This window comes from Peromyscus eremicus, chromosome 16_21 (assembly GCF_949786415.1).
Source record: "Peromyscus eremicus chromosome 16_21, PerEre_H2_v1, whole genome shotgun sequence".
Taxonomy (NCBI): Eukaryota; Metazoa; Chordata; class Mammalia; order Rodentia; family Cricetidae; genus Peromyscus; species Peromyscus eremicus.
This window is the reverse complement of record NC_081432.1, coordinates 60,917,928-60,927,248: the sequence shown is the minus strand read 5'-3', so window position 1 is coordinate 60,927,248 and position 9,321 is coordinate 60,917,928. Positions and strand designations below refer to the sequence as shown.

Genomic DNA, 9,321 nt, shown 5'->3' with positions numbered 1-9,321 from the left:
TCGCACTCCGCAGCAAACACTTTTACCCATTAGGCGGCCTCTCTGGCAGCCGCCTGGTGTTTGGAGACTGGGTCTCTCACCGGGACCAGAGGTTCACCGAACAGGCTGCCTGGCTGTCCCGTGAGCCCCAAGGATCCCTGCTCTCCGCCTCCCAACTCTGAAGTTACAAGCACGCGCCACTCTGCCCAGCCTTTCGCGCGGGTTCTGGGGATTCGACTCAGGTCCTCATGCTTGTAACAGCAAACACTTTACCAACCGAGCCTCCAGCCCACCTTTGTTTTTACTTATTTAAATAGTTCACACAAAAACAAAACGAGGCCCAAGAATAAATCTCTCGTACAGAAGCAGCCCAAGCACGAATGTGCACAGTGTTGTCTAACGGTTGGTGTGTGGCTACCTCAGGAAAGATCAAACCAAAGTTCCAGCAGGAAGGTGGAAGCTGCAGGTGGACCTTCACCTGTGACCTTCACATCGCAAGGGGCCACAAGATTTCTGTCTCTTGCTAGCCGCCTGAGGCCGGGCTGCAGGTCTTGCAGAGGGCCTGATCTCCGCCGATGGGTGTGTCTGCCGGGCATCTGAAAACTTTACAGTAAATGGTGACTCATCTATGGAAGCCACTGCAGATACCACTGTGTAATAAGCCGAAATTTGTTCCATCCACATGAAAGAGAAGCGCCGAGCACAGGGCTGCGTGTTTGAGTCAAACTGAGACCCCTGTGTACCACCACACTCCTCAGCATCCAGCCGTGAAGTTATCTAACGCCGGGGACTCAGGCAGAGGGAGGGGGGCCTCTAAGGAAGGCTCGAATTCATAAACACACAAATGCCGTCAGTTCTCCTCATGCTAAGTCTCTCTGTACGTGTAAGTTCCACAAGTCCTTATGGTCCCCTGCCATGTCAGCCGCTGCCCCAAATACCAAAGAACAAACAAGATTCTTCCCTCCTGGAGATGGGAGTCCCTGAACATCTGCTCTCAGTGTACTTCCTCACGACCCAGTAAGTTCTCATTTAACAGCTCCATCTCACAAAAAGGGAAACTGAGGCAAAGAGAAATTAGGAAAGTCACCCAAGGTCAAGGCTAGCACCCACAGCCACTCTGCGGTTACTCTGAAGCGGGGGCTGTCTCTACCACTCAGTGCAAAGAAACAGAGGCCGATGGACTCGGGTATCAAGGAGTCCAGGGCCTAGTGGGGGCACGGATAGTATTGGGGTCCTCTCAGAGAGGGAGTGTTCGTGAGTTGCAGATAGTAAACGGCGGCTGGGGTATATATGGACATCTTCCTGAAAGAAGAGCATGGCAGTCGGGTGGAGGGGATGCCAGAAACAGTTTGAAATGCCTGGGTACCCACCCCAAGTTCACAATCATGTGGAATGGAGTCTCACAGTGTGATCTTACTTAGAAACAGGGTCTCGGCAAAGGGAACTGGTATATAACTCCTCTTGAGCTCGTTCTTTTTAAATGTTGTTTGTGCATAGAAATATGGTGTGCAAGCAGTATGTACAAATGCTTCGAACGTGTGTGGACACACGCGTGCTGTGCTCAGCCGAGCTTGACACCAGGTGTCTTTGTCAATCACTCTCCATCTAGTCACCGAGGCAGGGTATCAAACATAAGGACCGCCTCAGGAATTTGCAGGTCATCCTTGCACAGGGGCCATGCTAATCTCTGTATCATTCCAATTTGATCGTATGAGCTGCTGAGGCGAGTCACAGCTGCTGTATTTAAGAGAAGACAAAACACATAGGAGTGCATGCAAACACACACACACACACACACACACACACACACACACACACACACACGCGCAAGGGGCAGGCAAAGAGTACCAAGAACTACAGGAACTGAAAGCAAGGTGTAGACAGACCTTTTCCTGCCCAGGCCTTGATTTCAAGCATCCAAAACTGTAAAAGACTCATCCGGCCTGAGGCGCTTTGCTAGGGTAGCCTTAGGAAGCTAAGAGAAGGTAAGTGCCCAACAGATGTCCAGTTGAGCTGACGAGCTGGGGACTCCACCCTGCAGGCTGCTGGCCAGCGCTTGAGCAGCAGAAAGGAGTGCATTCCAGTTTTCAGTGTGTTTTATAATTGGAGCATCCTTCAAATCCGCACAGTCCACTCCTGTAACTGTCTTTGCCCGCCCACATCCTTCTTGTTGGCACATCCCCGCTTAGGGCTGCAAGCACTGAACGGAACATCTATTTGCAGACAGTGGCTGACTTCAGCAGGGGACATTCTTCTGACTAGACGCTCCCACCTACCACACGGGCTGCTCAAACTCCACGTGTCCAAAGTAAGCTCAGTTCAACATCCTCACACATCTCACTCCCTCCGGGCTCCCCATCTTTGTTGGTTGTGCTCTGAACATCTAGTCACCTCATCAAAGGCTTGGGGGCTCACCCCACACTCTCTCTACCACCACCCCATACACACATACCGTCTTGTATTCTGTACATGGCCCATTCTAGTTATTTTCCACCCAGGGTTACTATTGTGACCCATCCTGGGTTTTCATGTCCTCCTCCCTCCCCCTACACCACCACCTCGTTCAGCCACAGTCACAAATGCAGCTTTCAGAGGCACACATCCAGAGACAGCACCCCAGTCTGGGAACCTCTGGGGACTCACAGTGTTTGGTCAAGCAAGAGCCCCACCCAACCTGCTTCCTCAGTCCTTCCTACTCCAGACACCTCCTTCCACCACGCAGATCCTGCCTTCTCCCTGTTCCCCAACCTGATCCCACCTCCCGGTCCCAGGAAAGCATCCAAAATCCAAGACATTAACCACCGTAGGACTGATACTTTCCCATCTGGGAGATTACCGCTCAGAACCTTCGTATCAGTCCAGAATGAAGTGCTGGGCACAGCAGGCGGCTCACAACTGGCTGGAACTCCAGCTCCAAGGAACCTGACACTCTCTTTGGGGGCACCTCACATGTGGCATTCATACATACACACACACAAGTTTTACATACATACATACATACATACATACATACATATATATCACAAATAAATCTTTTTTTTAAGTAGTGTGGGTGATGTGACTGAGTTGGTAGAGTGTCTTCCTAGTGTGTGTGAAGCCCTGAAGTGGGTCACCAGTACTATATAAAATAAGTGTGGTGGCACACGCCTGTAATCCCAGCGCATGGAAGATGGAGGGAAAAGGACCAGATGTTCAAGGTCATCCTCATCTAGTGGGTTCAAGGCCAGCCTAGGTTACATGAGACCCTGCCTCAAATTGAGACGCTTTAGCCCTGCAGACAGATAGGAGCACTGAGGGTATTTTCAACCATTCCCAGTGAACGCCAGCAAACAGAGCCGTTCCTTGAGGTGGACTACCCCAGCTGCAGACTCAAGTGAAGGGCAGACACTCTTGCAGCTGTGCTCAGAGCCCCCCAGTGTCACCTTCTGGGGTCCGTCATCAGCACCGTATCATGGAAGGAAGAGTGAGGCTCTGGGGGCCGGGAATAGTAACTCAGTCTTTCTTCTTGGAAAAGGCAGGAATCAAGGACCACCCAACCCATGTCTCTGTGGAGGCTTGAATAGAATGGCCCCCATAGGCTCATATATTTGAGTGCTTGGTTCAAAGTTGGTGGAACTGTTTGGGAAGGATTAGGAGCTGTGGTCTTGTGGAGGGGGTGTGTCCCTGGGGTGTGGGTGGGGCTCTGAGCGTTCAAAATCCCACACCATTCCCAGGCAGTGTCCTCCTCCCCCTTACTCCCGCAGATCGGATGTAAGCTCTCAGCTACTGATTCTGCTCCATGCCTGCCTGCCTGCCTGCCATGCTGCACTCCCTGACAGGCATGGACTCTAACCCTCAGGAACCACGAGCCCCTAAATGAAATGTTTCCTTTTATAAGTTGCCTTGGTCACAATATTTTTGTCATTGCAATAGAAAAGTAATAACTAAGACAAATAGGGACAGAGAACATGGTTCACTCAGCCCTGAGACACAGTGTCTCATCTATGTGTGTCCGGGGTGAAGGTAGCTTGGATCCCCTCCTGTGGGACTCTCTAAGCTTCTCACTCATGTCCTCATCTGAAAAAAAAAAACAAGAAAAATTGGCCCTGCCTAAGAAGAGTTGTATCAGGAAGAGATAAAACGATGAACACACAGGTGTTCTGACTCTGCCCGTGATTGTCTTTTTTTGCTGGGAAATGAACCCAAGGCCCCTCATGGGCCAGGCAAGGGCTCTACCACTGAGCTAGCATACCAGCCCAACAGAAGGTCTTGTCCTCCTGAGTCCTGACTGCAGGTCTGAAATGGATGGGCACAGACTTTGCTTACCCTTCATAGGCTGCAGCCCTCTCAAGGGGATTCCCAGTGGTTCTGCAGGCTGTCTTTTCAGGGGTGTGTCTACCTCCTCCTCTCTGTTGCCACACAGAAGCAGCTGGCCCCGCTTGGAACCCCAGATATTTGCGGCAATGGGGACGAAATGAGAAAGTGAGGACTTACTCTGCCTGCAGAACTAACTGCCTTAACGAAAGCCCAGAGCCCTCTGACCTCTTATGTGGGCACCACTGCGACCTCTTCTAAGGTGGAGACAGGCTAAAGAAGAGATACGTGATTTGCCCAAAACCACACGGCAATGCAGTGACTCAAATCCAGCTTTTTGTGGATGCCCGGTGCCCAACGTTCCCTTCGCTGCCAGGATTTTCCCCACCTTTCTGCTAAAAACCTCAATATGGGTCACCGAGATGGCCCAGTGGGTAAAAAGGCTTGCTGCCGAGCGCGACCACCTGAAGTCCGTCCTTGAGACCCACATGCTAGGCAGACAGACGTTGTCCTCTGACTGTTATAGAATGCTATTGCATGTGCTTATTCCATACACATGCAAAATAATAAATAATTTTAAAATAAAATTATTAAATTAAACTGCAATATGTGCAATATGTAACAATCACAATTTTACTGCAGAGGACATTAATTAAATGACTTTTAAATTAAAACATCATTGTAAAGAACTTGAAAAAGCCAGCATTATGCAGCTGTATCAGCCAGACCCAAAGTCTCTAACTCAATGAACACTGAGTTATAGTTGATATGGCCCCAGGCTCTGGGCTTTCCCAGGTTCTCACGAGTGCCTCTACCTAGGAAAGGACCGGACAGGACAAGTCATCTAGAGAAGAGGGTGGGCAATCTATGGGTCTACCGTCAGTCATCCTAACATGCCCTGATTCCACACACTGACGCTGCTTCTCTTTAGTTTTTCCATCTGGGATAAGTTAGCTTCTTCCTCTTCAGGGTTGTCTCTGGGGGGCTTACCACCCCAAGAGCAACAATAGTGGTCAAGCGGTTCAAAGGCTGCCGTGATTCTTGTGGTCACGACACTCTCCTGAAAAGCCGGCTCCACTCTTCAACCTTGAAGGAGGAGGTACCCGATTTTCCTTCCTACTGGCCTCAAGGGTAGGTTTCGTAAAACTGACCCAAGCCAAGTCACCTTTATTCCCAGCACTCCAGAGGCTTAAGCAGGCAGATCTCTTCGAATTCAAGACCAGTCTTGCCTAGATATCAAGTTCCAGGACAGCCAAGGCTATACATCAAGACCCTGTATCAACAATAATAATAACAACAACCACCCAATTACAACTATTGTTCCAAGCCCAATGAAACACTACCACGGAGTCGGTTGATGCTCCATCTTTGGTAGTTAGCAATTTTACCTTACATTTCTTCCGCACATCTGGTTATTTTCTGGACTTCATACGAAATTCTCTTTCCCCAGGCTGACTGGGTGACCAATTATGCACCTGCCTTCACTGTCTGTATCATTCTGTGCATGATTCTCACAGTGTGCCTTATCCATGGGTTATCACAACTGTTTCCTCATCCATTCCTTTCCCCCTTTACACAATTCTACTTATTTTAATTGTATTATTATTCATTTTTGAAACATGGTCTCATGTAGCTCAGGCTTGCCTAAACTCCAAATGTCACCTTGACCTCCTGATCTCCACCTGCTGAGTGCTAAGTCTGCAGGCATGCCCCACCTTACCTAGTTTTGATTTTATCATTTTTAAGAAATCTTATTCTTTTACTAGGCTGGCCTCAAACTCAGAGACCTGGCTGCCTCTGCCTCCCAGTTGCTCGGATTAAAGGTGTGCGCCACCATGCTTGGTATTAAAGATTTTCAAACACAGCTTCTTTTCACACCAAATATTCACTTCCCATTGGTCAGCTCTGTCCTAATATGGTACAGCTCCAGCGCCTCCCACTCGTCTGTCTGGTCAGCTTCGGGACCCTGATGCTTTCAAAAGGCCCTCTGGGGTCTTCTGGGAAAATCAGGGACACCAGCTGTCCCTGGCTCACATTCCCGCAGCCTTTCAGGCTTCATGGCTCTCCCTGGAGCTCCACTGTCGGCCATGAGCTCGAAGCATCAACTTTAACCCCGGTAACTTCTACGTACAAGCAGCCACAGAGCCGCCCTGCCATCTTCTTTGAATAGAAATTGTGTCATTCAAGCCGGGCGGTGGTGGCGCACGCCTTTAATCCCAGCACTCGGGAGGCAGAGCCAGGCGGATCTCTGTGAGTTCGAGGCCAGCCTGGTCTCCAAAGCGAGTTCCAGGAAAGGCGCAAAGCTACACAGAGAAACCCTGTCTCGAAAAACCAAAAAAAAAAAAAAAAAAAAAAAAAAAGAAATTGTGTCATTCGTAAACAGCCGTATTTTTATCTCTTCCTTCCCCATGCCAATCCCTCTAGTATTTTTTTTCTTTCTGTTTTGTTCCTATATTGTCATGACAAGCCTCTGTTAAAGAAGAGCGGAGATAAGGGCTCTGGGCTTACTTCCTGTTTCTCTCCTTTAGAAGCAGCCTCTATGGAAGGCTGTGACCAGATCACACACAGACCCTTCCTCGGTGTTGGGGCAGATTCTCTGACACGCCTGTTTTAATGTTATGATACTTAATACTGCAGATATCACGGGTTTTCAGTACTTTTCTGCATTCAGTGAGACCGAATTCCTTCATCATCAAACTCTTGGTGAGTCTCAGCTACATACTGGGTTCCGTCCCGACATCTAGGTCTTCAACTTGCACAGTTTCTTCCTGCTAACACTAGCCTGTGTTGAGTCGGACTTAACTTCCTGGGATAAGCCTTATTTAGTGATGTCTCAAGACTTCAATTTTTTTAATCTAACTTCACTTTGTTGTTTGGTTTTGGGATAGTGTCTAAACTGCACAATCGGTAGAGGATGGCCTTGAACTTCGGATTCTTCTGCCTACACCCTCCAAGTGCTAGGATCACAGGCAGGGTCCACCATGCCCGGTTTATGCAGTCCTGGAGCTAGAACCCAAAGTTTCATGAACGCTAGGCAAACACTACCAACTGAGCTACATCCCCAGCCTTACCTTTCACTTGGGAGAGGAGTGTGATACAGAACTGCATGTAGCCCAGGCTGGCCCGGAACTGATCCGTCTGCACCATTCATGTGCTTGGATTACAGGTGTTCAACATCACACCCAGCTTCAAGACTGACTTTCAAACTTGATCTTAGCCAAAAGGCCGAGAAGACGTGTAAGACTTGTCTGGATTGATTTTTTACTTTTTTATAAGAACTTAAATCTGAGCCGGGCAGTGGCAGTGTACGCCTGTGATCCCAGCACTCAGGAAGCAGAGGCAGGTGGATCTCTGAGAGTTTGAGGTCAGCCTGGTCTACAGAGTAAGTTCCAGGGCAGCCAGGGCTACACAGAGAAACTTTGTCTCAAAAAACAAAAACCAAAAAACAAACAAAAAAACTAACAAAAAAAAAAGAACTTAAATTTGTTAGGTGACTTTAAAAATTATATAGAAAAGCTATTGAGACATGAACTTTCTGGATGCACCTCAAATGTTACCTCCTCTGTGACGGCCTCCCGATCCCCACCTTTCTGAAGTAGTAAAGTTCCTTCACGGGGACTTTAAAATAACCAAATAATTCCCTCAGTGCCCTGAGGAGCAGCATGAACACCTCGCCAGTGCGGAGCAACAAGGCCAGCGACTGGTCGTTACTCTGCTAACATTTCCCGAAGCTGTCAGGCCACCCATTTGTGCACTCCTTTAGTTCATAGATGATTTTTTGAGGCTGTGTTTTGTTCTGGGCTCTCTGTCTGGCAAGGTCTCGTGTAGCTCAGGCTGGTCTGGAACATGTGATGAGGCGGAGGTGGCCCTTGCTCTCCTAACCATCTGCCTCCCACCCTGGGTTCTGAGACTGTTCACGGGCCACTTTCCCTGGCCAGCCTGTGTTCACACATGAACTTAGTCTGTGATTTGCTCTGACTCAGGTCTACGCCTGAGCAGAGGAGCTGAGCGATGGCAGGCAGACCTCCCGCCATGGGACGGGACTGGCAATCTCTAGATAGGACGTTTGTTTCACAGCGGTTTTAGGAAAAGGGGACAACACAGGATAGAGCTATGAATGGTGCCAGTAAGTGCCCCAAACCAGCCCAAGTGGCTCGCAGCAACACAGAGGTAAAGGAACCATCTATCAAGACGACACCATGGCCACAGCAGAGCAGGGCTCCTAACCCATCGGCTATCGATACACACACACTGTGCAACCACTCTCCAAAAGGTAGCCTGAGGTCCAGCTGGGGTAAATAATTAACCCAAGAGTCATAGGGCCAGCAAGCGGATGGACCAGCACTGAAACCAGTGCCCTTTCACCACACACCTGTATGCCTGACAGAGGGTAGGCAGGGCCAGGACCTGGATACCCAGCACCGCAGCAGAACAGGAAGCCACACAGGCCCTCTGAGTAGAACCAGAACTTAGAGGAGGAAATAGGACGCAGAGTAGAGCGGCAGCGTCTCGGCCAGGATCCCAGCCGGAAAGAATCGCAGTCTCCACTTCCTCAGACCAGTCTGCCAGGGCTGAGCTACAGGAAGTAATTGCGGGACTGTCCACACCCAAGATGTCACAGGCTGGGTCTGGGTAGGTAGGCCTCTCAGATCCGCAGACCCTAAGGGAGATCTGTGTAGGCACGCAGGCAAGCAGGCTTCTCACTGCCGTGGGCATCTCCACCCACACTCAGAAGTGGAACATGGCCTCGATGCATGGGAAATCTCAGCCTGGGGTTTCCTTACCAGCTAATGAACAAGGGATGGACCATATGGCTGCTACAGGCACTGTGGATTCTGTCCATAAACCTTAAAAGTACAATTTAAGTGAAGGGTTCTGTGGTGAACACACAGGCTACATATATACATGCACACGTACCTACGTGTTCATTCCATGCCTTGTTCCCTCCCCTCGTCTCTTTTCTGAGAGCTAGTCTTGGGCAGGTATCAACCTAATATATCCCTTTTTAATTTGATTCTCTGTTTGTTCAGCTGACTGATTTCAGTTATC

At 49.4% G+C, this 9,321-nt stretch overlaps 1 non-coding gene across 1 annotated transcript; it reads right to left on the bottom strand.

The window, feature by feature from the left end:
• Positions 1-1,606: 1,606 nt before the first annotated feature.
• On the bottom strand, positions 1,607-1,709 carry LOC131894014 (U6 spliceosomal RNA). Its single transcript, XR_009374804.1, has one exon. It is a non-coding gene; the product is annotated as a U6 spliceosomal RNA (small nuclear RNA).
• Positions 1,710-9,321: the final 7,612 nt, after the last annotated feature.